The sequence below is a fragment of the Toxotes jaculatrix genome, chromosome 8 (genome assembly GCF_017976425.1).
Source record: "Toxotes jaculatrix isolate fToxJac2 chromosome 8, fToxJac2.pri, whole genome shotgun sequence".
Taxonomy (NCBI): Eukaryota; Metazoa; Chordata; class Actinopteri; family Toxotidae; genus Toxotes; species Toxotes jaculatrix.
The window spans coordinates 6963137-6982298 of record NC_054401.1 but is presented as its reverse complement, the minus strand read 5'-3'; positions in this window follow the sequence as shown (position 1 = coordinate 6982298).

The window sequence follows — 19162 nt, the reverse complement described above, 5'->3', positions numbered from 1 at the left end:
GGATGGAGCGAGGGTGAATGAGGAGATGCAGAGAGAAAAAAGGAGCACTGCTCGACATTAGAAGAATTCTTACTGTTGTCTAGGGAAGACACGCATATTGAGAAGTGACAGTTCATTTGCTTTTACTGCCTTGCAGACTAATGGCAGAGTAAACTTATGCTGCGTAATAGATTTCTAAGACATGGTTATTGGTTAATGAATGCTGAAGTGAAGTTCAAAAGGAAAACATTTAATTGTTCAGATAGGGGAGTTGCTGATGAGGTCTATGTGCACTCAGATGTCACTGGTCATTGTTGATGATTATAGAATATCTGTGGTAAAATTGTACTTTATCAACGAAACAGTCTGGTTTGATGAATAATTTAGTAATGGACAACTAATAATTTCTAACGTCAAATGTGAATTTAGCCTGTGGCTGGCCATACAACACTCACCCTAATGAGTCACCCATAACCAAATTGCGGCTACGACTGATTTAACAGTGTAGCATATATAGGTAAGGAGCCAATCATTTACCTTCTCCCAACAATCTCACTTGAAAAACCAAGGTACTCTCTGCCTGCAATTAATTTGCCCCAAAGAGTGCTCGATCATACTGTATCTGTCATCTCGCTGTGGCGGCGAGAAGAAAAAAAGGAGGGGAGCCAAATAGTGAGTGTTAACCATCTTTTTACAAGCCATTAAACGGGAGGGCATTACCGCACGGCATAGTCCCTTAACGAGGACTGACATATGCGAGGGAGGCAGTTAGCACCTAACATTAAGACTCGGCGGCCCACTGATGAGATGGGACATTGTCCATGGGGGAGGTATCAGCGTTAATTAGGGGATAATCGGCTGCGCTCTACATCTCCCCTCACCACCATAACCAGCATCCTCTCCCCCCACCTTGAAGATGATATGGTAAAGGAAAGGAGGGTGGCATAGTTCATTTGTAGACACTGTAATTTGCTGCTGTTATTATAGTAGAGATTGGTACTCCTACACTCTGCAGGAAGGAAGGAGAATACCTGGCAATACCTACCAGAGGATGCATCATGCCAGGATGTGGCATAAGAAAGGCAGTACATTAATCACTTTCCTGCTGTGCTCTATGCCAGCCCTTCTCTTATTACAGAGATAGAGGAGGTTTCATGACATTACAAAAAACAAAAAAACAAAAGTAAAAACAAGACAAAAACATTGAATTCCTCCCTCTGAGGATTATTACTTTGCTTATATTTGCTGGTTGGATTATTCATATATACAAAACCGTGCACTAAAGATGCAACCCAATTTGAAAGAGAAATACAATGAGAGCAAAACATAATAATATGAGCATCAGTGAAATAACAGGATTCCTGGTTCACTGGTAATTCATTCTGTGCTCAAGAAGAATTTCACTGGAGCTCAAACATTGGAGAACACTGGCAAAAATATAGCATAAAGCATCAGCAACTCTAGGGGAGTGGACTGGTCATATATGATGGAAGCAGGGCACATGGCAAAGTCTCCCAGGCAATCTTCTCTAGCCTGCAGGGCATCTGGGAGCACTGAGAGAGACAGAATCAGCTAAGCATCCTTCGCGCTCCCCAGTTTGGCCCATAGCACTTTGTGTCACAATCAAGAAACAAAAGAGGTGCACATGCTAGGATGCACACCGTTTGCACATATGTGTGTATAAGCATGGTAGGAATGAAGCTGTGTAAAAGAACTAGAAAGTGGCAAGATAGCTCAAACTCGAAAGAAAAAAAAAAATCATCACTGAATGATGAAGTTTTAGAACATGCTGGAATGGTAGGATTTGTCACCCAAAAATCATACTGATTTTATTCAACCAATAAGCTTTTCCTTCATCTAAATCACCGGTGTTAACTAGACCAGGATAACACACGCCCCCCCATTCCCACGATGCCCCTGGGCCACAGTGATGTAGGGTGCTGGACAGGCTGGAATCATGCCTTCCAGCAGGGCTAGCCAATCAGGTTGAATTATACTCTCTGGGCGCCGGAGCGACATGTCAAGGGATATTCGGGTTGGACACAGCGAAGCTGCGCTCGTGTGGTCAGTCAGTGCCCTGAAGACAAACGCCTCAGCTTCCACATGTGATAGGTTGGCAAAAATGTCCATCTCTTTGAATAGCTACAGGTAATGGCAATGGGAGTGAGAGTACCCTGCTGTGTAAATCTACATTAACAAGAAATGTAAACAGTTCAGGTTGACCTGTAGTTTTACCTTTTTGTTACATGTGAAACACTGAAGTAGAGTCCTCCAACAAATCACAAAGGAAATAGAATACTTTTACACACTTTACACAAGCAATAGCTTATTTTAAATTCTTTCAGCATCCAGTGTTTTCATTCACAAGAGAGATGTATTTCTTGCTGTTCCCCTATACTATGTTTGAAAATGCTTTAATGCATAGTATTGCAGGAAACATGCATTCAAGGTCTTACCAATCCACTTTAAAACAGGGTTTTTATGGAGTAAAAAAAAGATGAGTGTAGAAGATAATCAAGTGTATTAGAAATAAAGGCTGTGATTCAGCCATGCAGAACACTAACCGTTTTATCCATGCACACCCCAGAAAACAGAAAGAAGAGGCAAAAAGCGGAAAAGCATGGTAATTAAGTGTGACTAAAAGACAACGATAAGCAATGATTAATATTCGATTAAAGCCAGAGGAATTTCCTTTTAAAGTAATTAAGCGTTTATTAATCCGATTTGTAACCCCTGAAGTGTCGCAGAATATGCTGAATGCCAAAATGCAATTGGCTCAACACCCTAACCATCAAAGGCATTTTCCACTTCTATGCTGTTTCTCAACACCTCAGTCAATAGTGATGCTGCAGAGACATTCACCTACTCTATGCAACAATATCAACCTAAAAGGTCTGAAATGTCTGTCACCTAAGCGCCAACTTTTCATATCAAGGTTTTAGCTCCACACAACACAATAGAGCACCAGACTGAGGACTCAACAACATTCTGTGGCACCTTGAAGCAAACAAAGAAAGCTAGACAAAATCAGTGCATAGAGACACAAGAGAACTGAAAAAGAACAAGGACATGTACATAACAGGTGTCTCAATACAGTATGATAGCACTTTATGTGGAGTCCATCATTTAAAAAATGCTTCTATTGCAATCATAATGAACCAAACAGCATCCTATCTGCCCAAAATGACTACCAGAGGAATGACCAGTTCTGGGTTCAATTGTCATCCACAGGACAAAAACAATAGCTCTGTGTTTATGTGCTGATATGAAGCAGTTAAACTGCAATGTGCTTATAAATGTCGTTGACAGAAAATCTGGGAAACAAACGATAAACATAATCAAAATGATATGAAATTGATAGCCTCTTCAAATAAAAATACCACTCATCATCACGCCAACTGCCAAGTGCTCATGAACAGACCGCAACAAGTGTTAGCTTTGTGCAGAGGACAGTCTGTGATACTGCTGAGGCACAGCTGAGCCTCAGCAGTTCAGCGTCTTTGAGTACCCAGAAAAGTATTATTATTATAAGTCGTATCGTGTTAGGCAAGTCAAACATGGTCATGATCTTATATGGAAAATAAACAAATAAATAAAAGTATTAACCAAAACAGCCCTGATGTATCTCAGTTCCCCATCACTGATGCTATTTGAAGCAGATTTGGGCATATGCCAGCATCTTATCATAGCCTGAAAACTTTAAATTGTTTTTTAAATTGTTTTCAACACACTCACCTTTTACTACTCACATACAATAAAGTCTAACATATGTATTAGATTCAAACTTTCACTAATTTAATTTTCATTACCATCAAGGATGGACAGTAGTGAATACAAAAAAGTACAGAAAGCAGAAATGGAAAGACTCTAGAGTGCACAAAACTCAAGAGGTTACTGCGGGAAGAGACAGAGTCTGTGGTTCCCCTGCTTGCCCTGTAATCTCTCTTCTTCCTCTGCAGTGTGCGTGCGTATGTGTGCGTGAGCATCTGTGTGTGGTTGCACAATGCGGTCATGAGGCCTGACAGGGCACTCCGGGGGGCACAACCCAGTGCCACGTCCATCCGCTACACTTTCCACAACGCCACGCCACGTCCTGACAGGGTCCCGCTACCTCCTTCTGCGTAATTTAACACAACTTTCCCAGGCTCCCCAGACGAGTGATGCCCCGACACACAACGACATGTTAAACACTGCTCATATGTCTTGTCGAGTCTACTTTGAGATTTTCACTGCCTGAACCTTTATGTCTTGTTACTCAAATGGTGTAAGGTGGCAGCTGATTTCAGGAACTTCACCACACAGTTCTCTCCTCTGCTACTGAAGAACCCTGCTCACAATATAAATTAAACCAAAACTGAGTTTAACCTACTTTCTTAATCTGATCTTTGTGGGAATTATTTTGTGTTAAACTTTCCATTTCTCCAACTCTATTGATTCTCTAGTCACATGCTATCTCAGCTCCCTTTCTCTCCCTACCTTTGACAGTTTCCTGTAAAACAACCCTGATCCTCAGCCTAAGCTCTCTGTCTCTGCTATCCGCCGAGCTTCCCTGCCTGGCCTCCATCTCCAAGCTCCCTCTCCCCATGGCTCTCTCATCTCACTGCCCTGCTTGACAGCTTTATCTGATCCACAGGACTTTCAGCAAGAATATCTGGCATTCTGCTCTACCCACAGGACTCTAAATCCCACAGTTCATCCTCTTAGGGCTACCTTCCTCCAGCTCCCTCTTCCCACTGGCTCTCAATGTGTGGCAAAGAGTTGTCGTTTCACTCCTGACTAGAGCACAGGTAAGGCTCTCAAGGGCTAGCCTTCCTGTTCTCACAATCCTGTAATACTTGGACACATAAGAGAAGCCAGAGATTGCATTCTTCATATGCAGGAAATTGTGTGTCCCCATGTAAAGCAACAGAGGCTTTTCCTAGCAACTTCTTGATGTGACACAGTGACTCAGGCAGTGCCACATCTATTCAGGAATGAACAGCGGTTTTGTGAGGGACAAAAACCATCTGTACTTTGTCACCATGGAGAGAAAGTTGAGTGGGAACCTTGCTACACTGGATAAGTTTTTCATGTTTAACAGACTATACTTTCAGTAATATCTAAGATGGTGTTATCATAATTCCTAAGACAAAAACTGGTACTGAAAGGCATCATACTGTACTGTATATGTCTACTTTTACTGCAATTAACAGACACTGATTGTAATCTTTTAGACATGACAAAAATATGTCATGCAAACAAATATTGTAAAGCAGGTTCTGGAAGCTAGAGTACCGTACAGTAATTGACGGTTTCCTTTTGCTTTGGTCCCAACAAGATCCTCTAAGTACACATACAATTCACTTATATAACCACAATCCTATCGCCAGACAAGAATGACGATACTACACAAGTCTGCAAAAGTCCTAAATACATTCAATGAAAACGTTTTTGTGTGTGCAACGCAAACATTTTAAAAATTCTCACCTACGGTATCTGCGAATGGCAAATACAGCATGATTAAGGTTATGGAAAGATCACTTTTATGGCAAATAAGCTATGGTTAGGATATGGCTATAGTTAGACGTGAAGCTTAAGGTCAGGGAAAGGCAGTAGTTACTGTTAATAAAAAGGCAAACATTAATTGTCACAAACTCTGATGGTCCCCTGCATAACAGTCAGACACAGTACACACCTTCTCATCACCCCAACCTTCAAACACATACTTTCCACCTCACTCCATAAAGAGCACACCTCCTCATGAACTGGCACTGAATGCTGGCATTGGATATAATGTAAATCAAAAGGTCCAAAATTCACCTAATTTGGATGTAAATTCCAGTGACTACTGGCTGACATGTCTGTTGTCACCATGGAGAGAAAGACAGAGCAGCTCACGGTCAAAATGCTCTATACTGATATATCTACCAATTCGAAGAGCAACATTTAATAAACAAAGTTAAAGAGTTTCAAACCAAGTGTACAACTGTACAGAGTAAAATGTTCAAAGTTTCAGAGCAGACTCCCGACCAGCAGAGTCATCAGTACTGTCTGAGTTAAATCGAGCAGAGATCACATTACTCAGACTGGTCTTGGGCTGACCAACTCCTCCCCCTTCTGGTTAGCTAGACATACCCCCCTCTGCCATCCTGACACACTCTCTCCATCTCTCTCATGTACACACACAGCCCCTGCAGCCCCCCTCCTTATTTAGCCAGACAGCGAGGGTCCCCACTGCCCCTAAGCCCCTGTTAAAACCACTCCTCACCTCCCATGTCACTAGGCCATGTCTGTCATTTTGAATCCGCCCATCCTTTCCCGCTCTCGCACAGAAGGCCAAGAGGTTAATAGGGACCGAAACAATGGTCCGGCACAGACACAACAAACAATGGCCCGTGGGAGCAGTTTGCCTATAGGCTGCAACATCTCCCACCATTCCCCGCTTGTTTCTCTTTCTGCTTTTTTCCCTTCTTTATCCCTAACTCTCCCTCTTCCTCTCTTTCTATTCCTTTCTATCCCTCCCTCGCTCTGACAGTCCCTGTCAATACCCTTGTCTCCTGGACAGTCATTTATACCTATTTGCAAGGTTAATTGCCATTTCATTGGCTGTTATTTATATTTTAAAAAGCCTTGTTAGGAGACTAATAAAGTGACTGTGAAGATGCTGCAGAAAGGTAATTACCACATACGGTTCACAGTCGGGTGGTGTAAAGAGGATGTCGCATTGTCATTTCAGTGGCAGAGTTGAGCGTAATTGTTTCTCTTTGCTGGTGTTGGGAGGGTGATAGGGAAGGGAAAAAGCTGTTAAATATCCAGTTAGACAGGTGTGTGAAGCAATGAGGAGGGAGGCACAAAGTCCTCAAGGCACAGTGTTATATATGTGATGAGTATGTGTGTGTGTGTGTGTGTGTGTGTGTGTGTGTGTGTGTGTGTGTGTGTGTGTGTGTGTGTGTGTGTGTTAGACTAAGAGAACATTTTTCCTGTGTATATATCCATTTTACCTCATTTGATTTAAATTAAATCATCAAATTCATTTAAAAGATTCATTTACAAAAATAGAAAAAAAATTGAAGAAAAATGATTGTGTATGACAATCATTATATTGCATCAGTTACTGAATAAGTGATTACATTGACTGATGGATCATAATTATTGTCCATCGTCTTGCAACAACTATGTCATTATGCTTCAGACTGCAAGGGGTGCTGTCACTACTGAGCCAAATCTGCCGCGTTGATGCTGTATATCTCAGTGTGTTGTGTGTGTGCAAGCGTGTGTGTGAGTCTGTGTCTGCAGTCAGTAGCAAGTATAAGAATACAGAGAACTACTAGGAGATCAAGTTACACAACAATCAGACAATGTTGTTTCAGTTTCAGATACATACAATAGATACATTCAATACAACCTACTCTAAAAAAAATAATCTCCCATTTAACATCTTCTTTTAACATCATCTTTAACATCCATTTTACACATTTTTTCTTGTTAGCAACATTAAAATATTAACATTAATATATCTATTGCCACGGTCTTAGGATGGTAAAACTGTAAAAATCTACTTTTTTAGTGTTAAACAGATTTTTAGTCTTTCGATGATGACACTGCTTTTATATTAATGTGGACTAAACAGAGCCCCAGACGTAGACAGTGTGAGAACAGCAAAAGACAAAGAGAGGGGAGAGGTGAGAGAGGGAAGATGGAGAAGAATACAATGAAGTGGCTTAGCAGGCTGAGGCTTCCCAAATCCTTCCATGCGCCCATACGGTGAGCTGAGGCAGAGAAAGAGTCAACTCTTTGCCTTCTGTTTGCTCAGCAACCTAACCTGGCAGGGAGGCAACGGCAAGAAAAAAGGGGCAAATGTGTCGGGCAGGTGGGATGTGATGGGAGACTGGTGTAGGGATACAGATGGGGTCAGTGGAGGTCACATTGTTGATTTCATTCGCTATTATTTGTCAGCTTCGCTGTTCCAAGCACCCACTGTTCTACCATTCACCCTTCCCTACACACACACACACACACAGACACAAAAAGTTGTTCTGAACAGGCTGACACACACACCTACAGAAACACACATATATACCAACCCTCTGCAAGCGCCCCCCCCCCCAGAGAGAAGTGATCAGGGGGTGTCCCCTCCAAACACATACTGCCACCTTCGCCCCCCTTACTTTTTCTGCTCTGCCATTGCGTTTTGTCAGAGTCAGCAACAAAACGGATGGTCAAGAAAAAAGATAGGGAGAAAAAAAAAGGGAGAAAAAGAGTATCGATTAGCCTTCAGAGCTCCACGTGGGCCACTTTCATCGATTAGGAATGAGAGAGCAGCAAAGCACCAGCCATGTTCCTTCTCTCTCTCTCTCTCTCTCTCTTCCCCTCTCCCTCCGTCTCTCCAGGGTCCTTTGTCCATGAAGAGAGCGATATAATGGCCCTTTGAGAGGGAGTGAAGGAGGGAGGCAGGAGACAGAGGAGAGAGGCAAGGGACAAGATGGAGGAGGAGGGGGAAGGACGAAGATGAGGAGGAGGAGGGTGATGGCTGTGGTGTCTAGAGCAGGATAGGAGAGTTCAGATCTTGCAGCAATGGGAGGGGTGCACGGAGGGATGGTGGAAAGGGGAGGGAGGGGGAGAGGGGTAAAGAAAGACACCAAGGCGAGAAGAGAAAGTCTCAATGACAAAAGGTCGGGGCAGCTGGGCTTAGGGCGACGGGGACCAAAGGGAGCAGCAGGATAATCTGCTAAAGCCCAGAAAGGAGAGATTCAGCATGCGCGCCACCCTCGTAGGGCCTAAGAGCAAATTTGCACATAAATAAGGAGCCAACTTTGCTTTGAACGGGAGGTCGAGGGAGAAAGCATCAGAAAAGGAGAGCGAGTGAGAGATACAGAGCAAAGTGTTGGAGCCACAGCTGCCTGCTGGCTGGTCACAACCAGACCAAGACAAAGTTCAGCATTTCAGGCTCCGCAAGGAAGGGCTTTTTTTCCCCCTCATGTTTGAAAAATGTAAGCAAAGATATTTATCATTTATCCCCCATCCCTCTTCCTCCACCTTAGTTTCTCTTCCTCTCCTTAGCTCCTGGCCCTGCGCTTTCTTAGTTTGGCCCACAAAGACTCCTCTGTCCTCTGTGTCAACATCCCTGGACTCAGGGGACAAGTACGTGTGCTTTTGAGAGCTGCAGGCTTTGTTGTGACTGCACTGTACCTCTGAGATGCAGAGCCATTAACGGTCAAATACAAGAACAGTGCAGAAATACAGTGATTTACACTAACACACAGAAGTTATGGATGATGTGTGCCAAAGGAAAAAAATACAAAGTATGTGCAACTATTTAAGCACATACAGAACATGTAAACACACCTAGAAAAGCTGTCAAGCACACTGTGCAAATGTACATAATATTAGTTTCAGCTTACTTATATTGAGCAGCTCAGAATCAATATCTCAGTTGTTGACTCAATACTTAAAAATCCCTTTTAACTGCTTTCCCTTCATCTGTATCTTCCCTTCAAGACTCACCATGGATTTATGGGATCAAAGACTTCACCTGAGTTCACCTGATAAGTCGGCGACATGTGAAGTGCAGCTGTTCATCATTTGTTTCACACTCTCTAAAAAAAAAAATTATGCACAAACACACACACCCTTGCAAATGCATATTTATGAATGTGTCCTCAAACACTTTAAAATTCCTGCACAAATTTACACCATATAAATACACAGAATACACAGTATGCACACGATTTACAGTCTTAATTGGAGAGAAATTTTCTCCGGGAATACCTGCGTAATAACCTCTTGTGTATCACCTGCTAAAAGGTCAAGTATAAATAACAGCCTCTTTTGTACTGAAGCACTTACTGTATCATTCATAATCTTAAATAACATATTACACAGCTTCTTGTAATGTGTTAACATCCACATAAATTGCGGCCTTCTTTTCAATCAGGTATGCTGCGCTTGAAAAGGTGGTTCTGGGGGGCATGAGTTCTTGGAGAGAAGAGTGATTCAGGAATGAGTTGAGCCAGTGCAGGTACTTATCGATCAGCCTTGGAAGTTATGAACTAGCTGTCATTTCCCTTTCATGAACAGCTCAATAGGTATTGACTGCAGATGAAAAGCGTGTGCAAGTATGGCTAGCCTGAAGGACAGGAGGACAGGACAAAAAGAGGAGACAACTAGGAGAGCTTAATGAGGACAGCATATGGGCCCTTGACATGCACAGTCATCAGTGCACTTGGATGCACACACAAAGACTGAGCTCAGACAATAAATTCACACCCATGCACCATGTTACATTATTCTCTGTAAGGCCAAGCCTGACATGGACACACAGGCAAACATCCCCTGTAAACACACAACACATCCAGCAGCACATACATCTGGCTAAGTGGCCTAGTGCAGTTCGAGACGTGATGAGATCACAGTGAGATCATATAGTCATGTGGAGAGGGAACAGGAGGGGAGATAAAGACGGGGATTGGAAACAGAGGGGCGGAGGGGGGAGCTTGGTGGACAGAGGTTTATAGATGAGCGGCACTGTGGGAGAGTGGGGGATTTGTGGAGGTGGCGTGTGGCCACGTCACTGCGTGCAAGACCTCGAGTTGTTGTGCGTGCAGCCGGTGGACATTGACAGGCATGTGTCACCCACTGAGAACCATCCAGATCACAGACACCCTACAAGGCACAGATGAAGGGAGGGCTTTGGGTCTCCCTAATCCCAGCTCATCCGTGTTCCATGTTCCGCGGCTCCCAACCATGCTTAGCAGAATTTCACGCTGTAGTCTTTCCGCAAACCTAAAACCAGTGCGCTACACTAAAGGGATAAGGCTGGAGTGGCAATAGGATGAGCAACCTTTTGTGGCATACAGACACCTCTTGGTTTCTTTTGACTGTTGTGAATACTATCTTTCTTTGTTATCCTCTTTCACATCTCTTTTTCACTTCTAGTCTTTGATCACATTTCAGAGTGATTTTTCATTGTTTTGTTTTATACCGACCTGTGTTTTCTTTCTTATATTTTATCCAACCTTACTTCCGTCCTATCCAACCTTCTTTCTCTAATGCAAGCAGCCTATTTTGCCAAAGAGGAAGCATCTCATCGGCTACAGGAATACAGCTAGAAGAACGATGTTTGTGCAGGGATGAGACACAGACACAGGGTGTGGGTAAAGAATAGAATTAAAGAAAATCAAAAAAGGAAGAACAAATAAAGGAAGGAAGGTAGATAGCAACCTCCCCCAGCAATCTACTTTGCTGAACAGGAGCGCCCACAGAAAAGGAACCATGGTTTGAATTGCTGCCATCTGATGCTAGCTGATGCCATCCCTCTCCCAGAGACACAGGCACATTGCCGCAGGCGCAAAGGGAGCAAATCCACACCAGAACTAAGTCTCCCTGAAGAATGGTAAAGCAGGAAAACAACAACTAAGCATGTTAGTTTCACCTCCACGAATATGCATGTGTGTTGGCAGGGGAATGAAAGATGAGTGGCCCTTTGCAAAACCTAGACAATTACAACAGAGCAGCACTGTTGTGTGCTGCACAAATAACACCTCCCCAGGAATCACCAGTGATGGGAAGCAAATGTGAAAGCTGCCATTGGATTTTTTTGTGATGAGCAGAAGAATGCGGGTATTTACTGCATGTTATCTCAAAACCCAAACACATTAGGGGCTATTCAGCACTTAGAGGGTTGAATCTTTCAGCCCATTCATTCTGGGCATTTTCATCATTCTGCTTGTCTTTAGGGCAAATTATCCTCTTTAGATTGGTTTTGATTCTACTTAGTCGGAGAATCTGCATGATGAAATACTTCACTATCGTTGAAATGCTTTAAGGAATGCACGATTAATTTAAAATCACATGTTCTGTATGTACACAGCAAAGATACACAGCACACTTCTTTGTTGGTTGTGAGTAAGTTACATCCCTGTGGCCTACTCACACATAGGTCTATCCTCACAGTAGTATATAGTGTGATCACCAGCTTGTCTTCGTCTCTGTGCTTAGGCATACAGCCGAATGCTGAGCAGTTTACTTCAGCTTTGATAGCAACAGCATCAACAGCAGGACCTAATGGGGTGCATGACCGAGAGATCTGAGTACAGGCCTTCCATATGCATCTCCCCACTGCATCACAAATCTCATGCAGCATTACCATGGGCCTGAGAGAGAGGGGTAAGCTACGCTACGCTAGCGATGTTCAGTCACGTAGCATCACAGTAAATGGGATTTCTCAAATGTGTATGTATGTGTGTGTGTGTGTGTGTGTAAAATGTGAGCACAGCCTCTTTGGGTCTGTAATTTGCAAGCACTGTGCAGAAGCTTCACTAGTGTGTTTGCATTTCTTGAGTGTGAATTTGGGACTAAACGTGTGTGTGTGTATGTGTGTATAGAATATCATTATGCGTATGCGTGTTTGTAACCGCCTCTGTGCAAGTACATGGTGAGATGTTGTTTACTGCCTCTTTGGCGGCTAGACTGCATGACGGCATCTAACTCTGGGGGGGGTAAAATAGCGAATGGGTGAGGGGAGACAGCGCCAGGGTTATACAGCGGCTAACTGGGGAGCTGTTTAGTTTTATGTTAATTGAAGGGGCTTACACAGAACTCTATTGACAGTTAACATGCCCTTCAAGGTGTTCTTTGTGGTTCAGCACTTCTGTCAAGACAGAGGCAGTCATTTTGCTTCACCTTTATTTATATGCTTGACTACTCAGAACATTATGGAACACTGTGGGGCCCAGTAATATATGTAGGAGGGGGGCAGGTGTGTGTATGGGAGGTCAGGTGCCTCGCAGACGACCCAACCAGTTGTCTGGCCCCTCTGTGAGTCATCCAATGGGGGAAGCTGTCCAACATGAGGTAACTAGGGGTAAGGGAAGAATAGAAAGTAATAAATGCTAGCTATCAAGAGTTTTTTTCTGGATACTATGCAAACCTGACAAGGCAAGAAGACGAGTAAGAGAGGTTATTTTAGATTTTTTTTTGTGTAGGGGCGTATGTCTTTAAAGGGTAATACTTGGAATAGAACCTTTTTTGACCTCTACAACAATCATTATACATGTTGACCTAGATACAAATAATACAGACTGAATTTTGCATGTGCCTGTCTGTACATTTGAAGCACAGAAGCATATTTCATTTGAATTCATGAACACACTTGAAGACTGTTTTGATAAGTGGGTTGTGAGTGTCACTGCCATTTCATGTCTAATTGGTTGGGCATACATCTCTAGACAGGACTAGACAGGGTTTCCCACTCAAAGATCAGAGGGCTCAAACACCAGCCCAGTCTTCCATCACGCCACCAAGGTCACCTGTCACTTAGCACCCCTCGACCACTGTGCATGTTTGATTTGGTTGACACATTAACAGACAACTGTGACATTTAGTTGTGGATGCTAAGAAGACTATGCCCTTTAAACTCCATCTTCACACTCAACAACCCTGTGATTCTGCCAGAGCAGCAACGGGGCATGTTTAAAAAGCGTAATCGCCAATTAGTAAGTGATTAAAAATGCATTGGAATCAATTAGTATTTAACATAAGGTGAAGTTAAACCACATACAGCAGTAGCCTCTGTTGCTGTACTGCCGCCCAGCACCCTATTAATCAAATACATGTAAAACTCATTATGCAACAACCAAATTAGCATCAGCACTTTTGCGCTAAACGAAAATAACACAGCTCTGATACTCCAAACATTGTCATTTTCGGTCAATAAGACAAGAAAGACCTCCCAGTAAAAGGACAATGATGAAGTACAACAGAATAGAATGAAGTCACTATGCTAATATTAGCTTGGTTGAGAAATGTCAAGCTAGTGAGGTGCGCTACATGGCTACAGCTAATCATTTAGGTTAATTGAGGTTTCCAGAAAGCTGGGTCTTGTAGATTCTCTGCTTCATGCGACTGCTCCCCCGACAAAGTTATGGCAGTAGTGAAAGGGAGGTACCCATTCTAATTATGTAACTTGCTATCATCACGGTATGACCTACCACTAATTGGAAGAGATGCCAATTGATAGTATAAGCTAAGGTGGGCAAGGTTAAATATTTTTTCACACCCTCCTCCTACATAAATGAATAAAATGGAATTATAACCCTGACTATAGTTTGGGGGATGACTACTAAACTTGTCAACAAGTCCTTCTAATCACTGGACCTCTCCAGAGTCTATTCTGCTACCATCTTGTTCACCTTTGTGCCCTGGTCAAGTTGGCAAATCAATGACACAGGGGTCAAAATGCATGTGTGTGTGTCCCTGCAGTGGCTGACCAGCAGCCAAGCATACACTCCACTCCACTATGGCACTGGACCCTGAGCACATGCACAAACCTGCTCGTCGTGCAATAAAGATGATTTAGCACTGTAACTCTACCTGCCCGCCACCGGTCTTAGGTTTGTGTGCCTTTTGATTAATCATGGGCCAAGAGGGATTTATTGTATGGGGGATATTTGCCTCAGCGATTTAATAATGGTGGAGGAGGAACACAATTAATCAGAGGGGGTCTGCACATGCCCCCCTTCTAAAAATGTGTAAAATTAATGACTATGAATATGTATATTTGTTTGTGAGATGCAGTATACAGTGTGTGCACACTTGTATCTGAGCTGCATTAGTGCATACAATACAGTGCTCAATAGAAGTCCCGTGCTCAGTGAATAACAATGCCCATTGCGTCCTATGAATATATATCTATCTCATGGGTGGCCGAATATCATTGCACTAGCATGGCTTGGTGGATCTGCTTATTACTGCGTTTTGATTCGGCATCTACAGGTCTATCAAATATCTCAACCCCCTCTGCCCGTACGCATGTACACACACTGACAAATAGAGAGAAGACACACACATTGCCACATACCCTTCCTCTTCCATTCCCCCAAGTGCTGTGAATACGCTCTCAGGTTCATGCAGGTATGGGAAGCTCCCTCCCACTCTCATAATCATGTACAAGCAGCCTGGCACTATAGAAAAATAATGATGTGCCGTCCTGTTGGCTCATTTATCAGCATGTTTTACAACAGGCGCCGGGTGGAAGTAATTAAACTCTGCCATCATTACAATGAGCCAGGCCCCCCTCTTAATAGACACCCAATGAGACACTAGAGGCCTGCCTGGTAATTGTAGCTCCAACTATCTCCATCTCTCTCTCTTTCTGTGTGTGTGTGTGTGTGTGTGTGTGACTGTGTGTGTGTGTGTGTGTGTTTGTCTACAATCCCCTTGTTTCATGTGTGGTTTTAATTAGTGAAGAAGCAGAGCTGATAAGCAATTGAGAAAAAGACAACGAGCAAGTGAATTAGAGAAAGAAGGTTAGGATCTTTGCTTCACCATCTCTTTAACCCCTTCATTTAACAATGGACAAGAAAAATTAATCTATTCAGTAGAAAATGTGGATTACAAGCTGACACTAAGAACTATATCATAGAAACATGACCTCATGCAATACTGGATCTTCTGACATCGTCTAAGCTGTACACAGTGTTGAGACAGGCACAAAAAATGTTCAGAATTTTCCGTTTCCACATCCACATAAACTAGCCTGCTCAGAAGAACAGAAGGGGGGACACTTAGGAGGAAAAAAAAAGAAGTTATCCAGCTATTCGATAAACAGATAAATACTTTCCATGGATAATCCAGCACTTATAAGATTTCTGTAATAATCTAATAAAAGCACAAATTGATCTTCTCTGGGGACCATACAATCCTAGAGCAATATAGAATGCACACACTCAGTAGAATGTGGAGTCTCCTCTGTACGTGCTTTTATAGCAGTGTTCTCGGATATCATTAAGAAACTGGCCTCCCAGGCTCAACACTGTTTCTAAAAAACACTGCAAATAAAATGAATGAAATCTGTCTGCTCCCATGACCAAATCAAATTACTCAGGCAAGTTGGCTTTGTCGGACTGAGATATTTTAGGCTCATCTGTCATACTGAAACAATTATGGGTGCTTTTCTCAAGGATACATCAGCTATTAAGATGCCTGATTGGAGATTTACATTAGATCACTTGCCAGCTAACTATACGTAGTAGTTCCTTTACCATACCTGCACCATTTAGTATCACTTACAGCTCTAATGGCACAATTACCCTTCACCACCAGCACTAATAGTTCTCGAAGAGAACCTTTTGACGCAGGGCTGATGTTATGACCCTCATACATACCCCTTCAAACCCCCATATAGCTCCCACTCCAATGTCTGCACTCAGCCCCTCCAAAGCCCCTGATCTTGGGATATCGATTAGGCCCACGACCCCAACTGCTACCCCCACTCTCTAAAACCAATCCACCCCCTACTTATCTGGCTCCTTCCTTTACCATGCTCTCTCCACCCAGCCTAATCCCATGATAATCAAATAGGCCCAGACTAGCTCTTCAGTGCTGTACCAATTAGATGGTGGACGGATCTGGGGCTAGTAATAGTGATACCAACAGAGGTGGCAGCAAACACAGTAGTATCCAGGGAGGCTGTAAACATCCATTAGCGGTTAACCGTCCCTACTCATTTTTCCTTCCCAAAGCTCTCTCATTAGTGCAGTGAGCCCTGACAGGTAAACAGCACTAATGGGAACGGCCTATCAATAAACGCCTTGCGTGTTAACAGGAAGTGCTAGCAAGGGGACCGAAGATATGGACCACAATGAACAGGGGAAGGGGTAAATTCTCTGATATAAATAGCTATAAACACGGGGAGGTGGTAGGTTATTAGTGATAGATGTTGCATTGTGTTCTCTGATTGTATTCCTGGGCGCTTCACTTAGAGGTGGCTTGAATGTACTGTTGTAGGAACAACTAGGCAAAAGAAGTAGATGCAATTTTGGCCAAGAAAAGATCTAAGGCATCATCTAATAAAATATGATCTGAAGTCTTTTGAAAGTCACTTTGATGTGACTGTGGCAATGTTGGCATATAGTTGCCGTGTGCTAGCGAGGGTACTTCAAGGCATGACCTCAGGTGTTTCCAAGACTATGTTTATGTGTGGCTATTGCAAGCTGCAGAATGTGTAACACCCCTTTGTGTTAATACTTATACTTTGTGTATCGCCGCTCACATGAAAGAGTGAGGGAAACAGGAAGGGAGGAACAGGGAGGGACTTTAGAGAAAGAAAGAGAGAAAAAAGAGTGAGGGTAGGAAAAAGGGCTGAGGGGGCTAGGGAGAGATGAGAGAGAGATGTTATTTATGTTTGGAGCAGGTTCACTCCGAGTTCACCTTACCATGAGACGTCCCCGGGCGGTGACAACCATGCTGCTGCTGATGTGTGTGTCTGTGAGTGTGTGAGTATGAGTGTGCAAGCTCATGCAACTGCTTGTGAGTACATCTATGCTTGTGTTTCTTTATCTTTACATAAATATGTGTGCATGGGAGTGTGTGCATATGTGTGTCTGAACTGAGGGTCAACCAGTGAGCAGTAACATCTTAGAGAGGACAAAGCATGTGGGGTGGATGCACTACAACGGTGTACTGTGTGTGTCAGGGGCCCATTACTAAGGCTGTGGAGCACTAAATCAGCAGTGCTACTGCAGTGGATAAAGCCAATGATACACGGATTACAGCCACACTCCGTCTCCGCTGCCCACATTTATCCACAGCCAGACAGATAAAGAGACAGTGCGTGCGTGTGTCTGCGGGTGTGTGCAAGACTGTCTATGGATTGTGCCTTTATGTACATCCATCTATGTGTGTGCCCGGTTTGGTGTACATGCTTGAGAATGCATGTGTACCTATGATCATCCATGTGTTAGAGTGCATGATTCTAGGTACTACACACACTTCCTTAGATTCAAGTGTGTATTTACACTACTAACTGAGATATAGTCAGACACAGAGAGAGAGTATAGAGAGAGACATTTAGAGCAAAAGTTTACTGCCATCATCAAGTTTCACCAGTGTCTGTAGCCTGGGGTTGTATGGACTCTAATCCACCGCAGAGCCCACTCCAATAAACAGCATCTTATCCACATCTTACTGAGCCCACATTTACCACTTCAACTCCCGCCACACAAACCCACTGACACAGCACAAATTTTTTATATAAAAAAGCAGTTTTTTACAGCTTGCCAGGGATGAACACTGCAATAGTTCCTGATAAGAGTACACACAGGGAATTTTGAAAGCAAATGTTGAATCGAAAGATTAAAAGAAATTGTAGGTGACAGTTGTGGCACAAAGCTAAGCATTTGTCAGAAATTTCAATATCAATATTATACACTGTCCACATCTAAGGTTCAAGTACAACTTTCTCCCCAACACCCTTCCTAGCTCCATCCTTCTCTTCCAAAACCAGCCTCATCCCCAGTCCAGCATTGGACCTCCACTGGTCTAATTACACAAGCTGACCTCCCACAGGTCGCCTGAGTAAAGGCCTCCTAAAGATCAATATTCATTCTTTTAGATCTGTCATCCGCTTTTGACACTATCGACCATGTTCTGTGTCTGCTCTCCCCCTCTCTGTTCTTTATTCATCTATTAACCCCCTCCCCCCATATCAGTGCTTGAATTGGGCCTATACTCACTCAAATGGAGAGAGCTGATACCTTTGAATTTGCCCACTTACATACTGTTACTTCAAACTCTATATTGCCACTTAAAAATAACACCAGGTACATACTGTACTTATATTATCAGGCAAATACATTTGAGATACAGTGTGAGACTGAGTTCTGCTAGACAGATGGTGAAGAAAAGCATTGCCACTTGCTCTTACCGTAAAGTCCTGTAGAAGTAAATGGCCAACCATCACACAAATATGGGGGGGTCCACATGAGCTGTCCTAATGGTAGTGTGGGCTGGTCAACTCGTTTCTGGAAATGAGAAACAAAATGACAGGCCTTGTTAATAAGATGTCATACATGATGAATCCACAAAAGTCACACACAGTTCAAGGGATTATTTAGAGTAAAGGCACTTTTGCAATTCCAGGTCAGGCTTTTCAGTTCAAACTTTGTGTCACAAAACCAAGAGCACTCTATGTTGATTTCTTTACCACTCTCACTTTCATGATCTCACTTGTAAAATTGACTGTTAACTTGATATTATATACTGTAAGTACTTAAAAAATATTTTTAACGGGGCTTTGGGGACTTTGGGGCAAGAGGGTAAAAGTCCAGCACCCTGAGCTAAATTCAGACACTCATGTTTCTACCTGTAGTGCATTATTGACTATGGCCAGGCCCGCTGGCCTCACATTCTCCTCAGCAGTGTTATT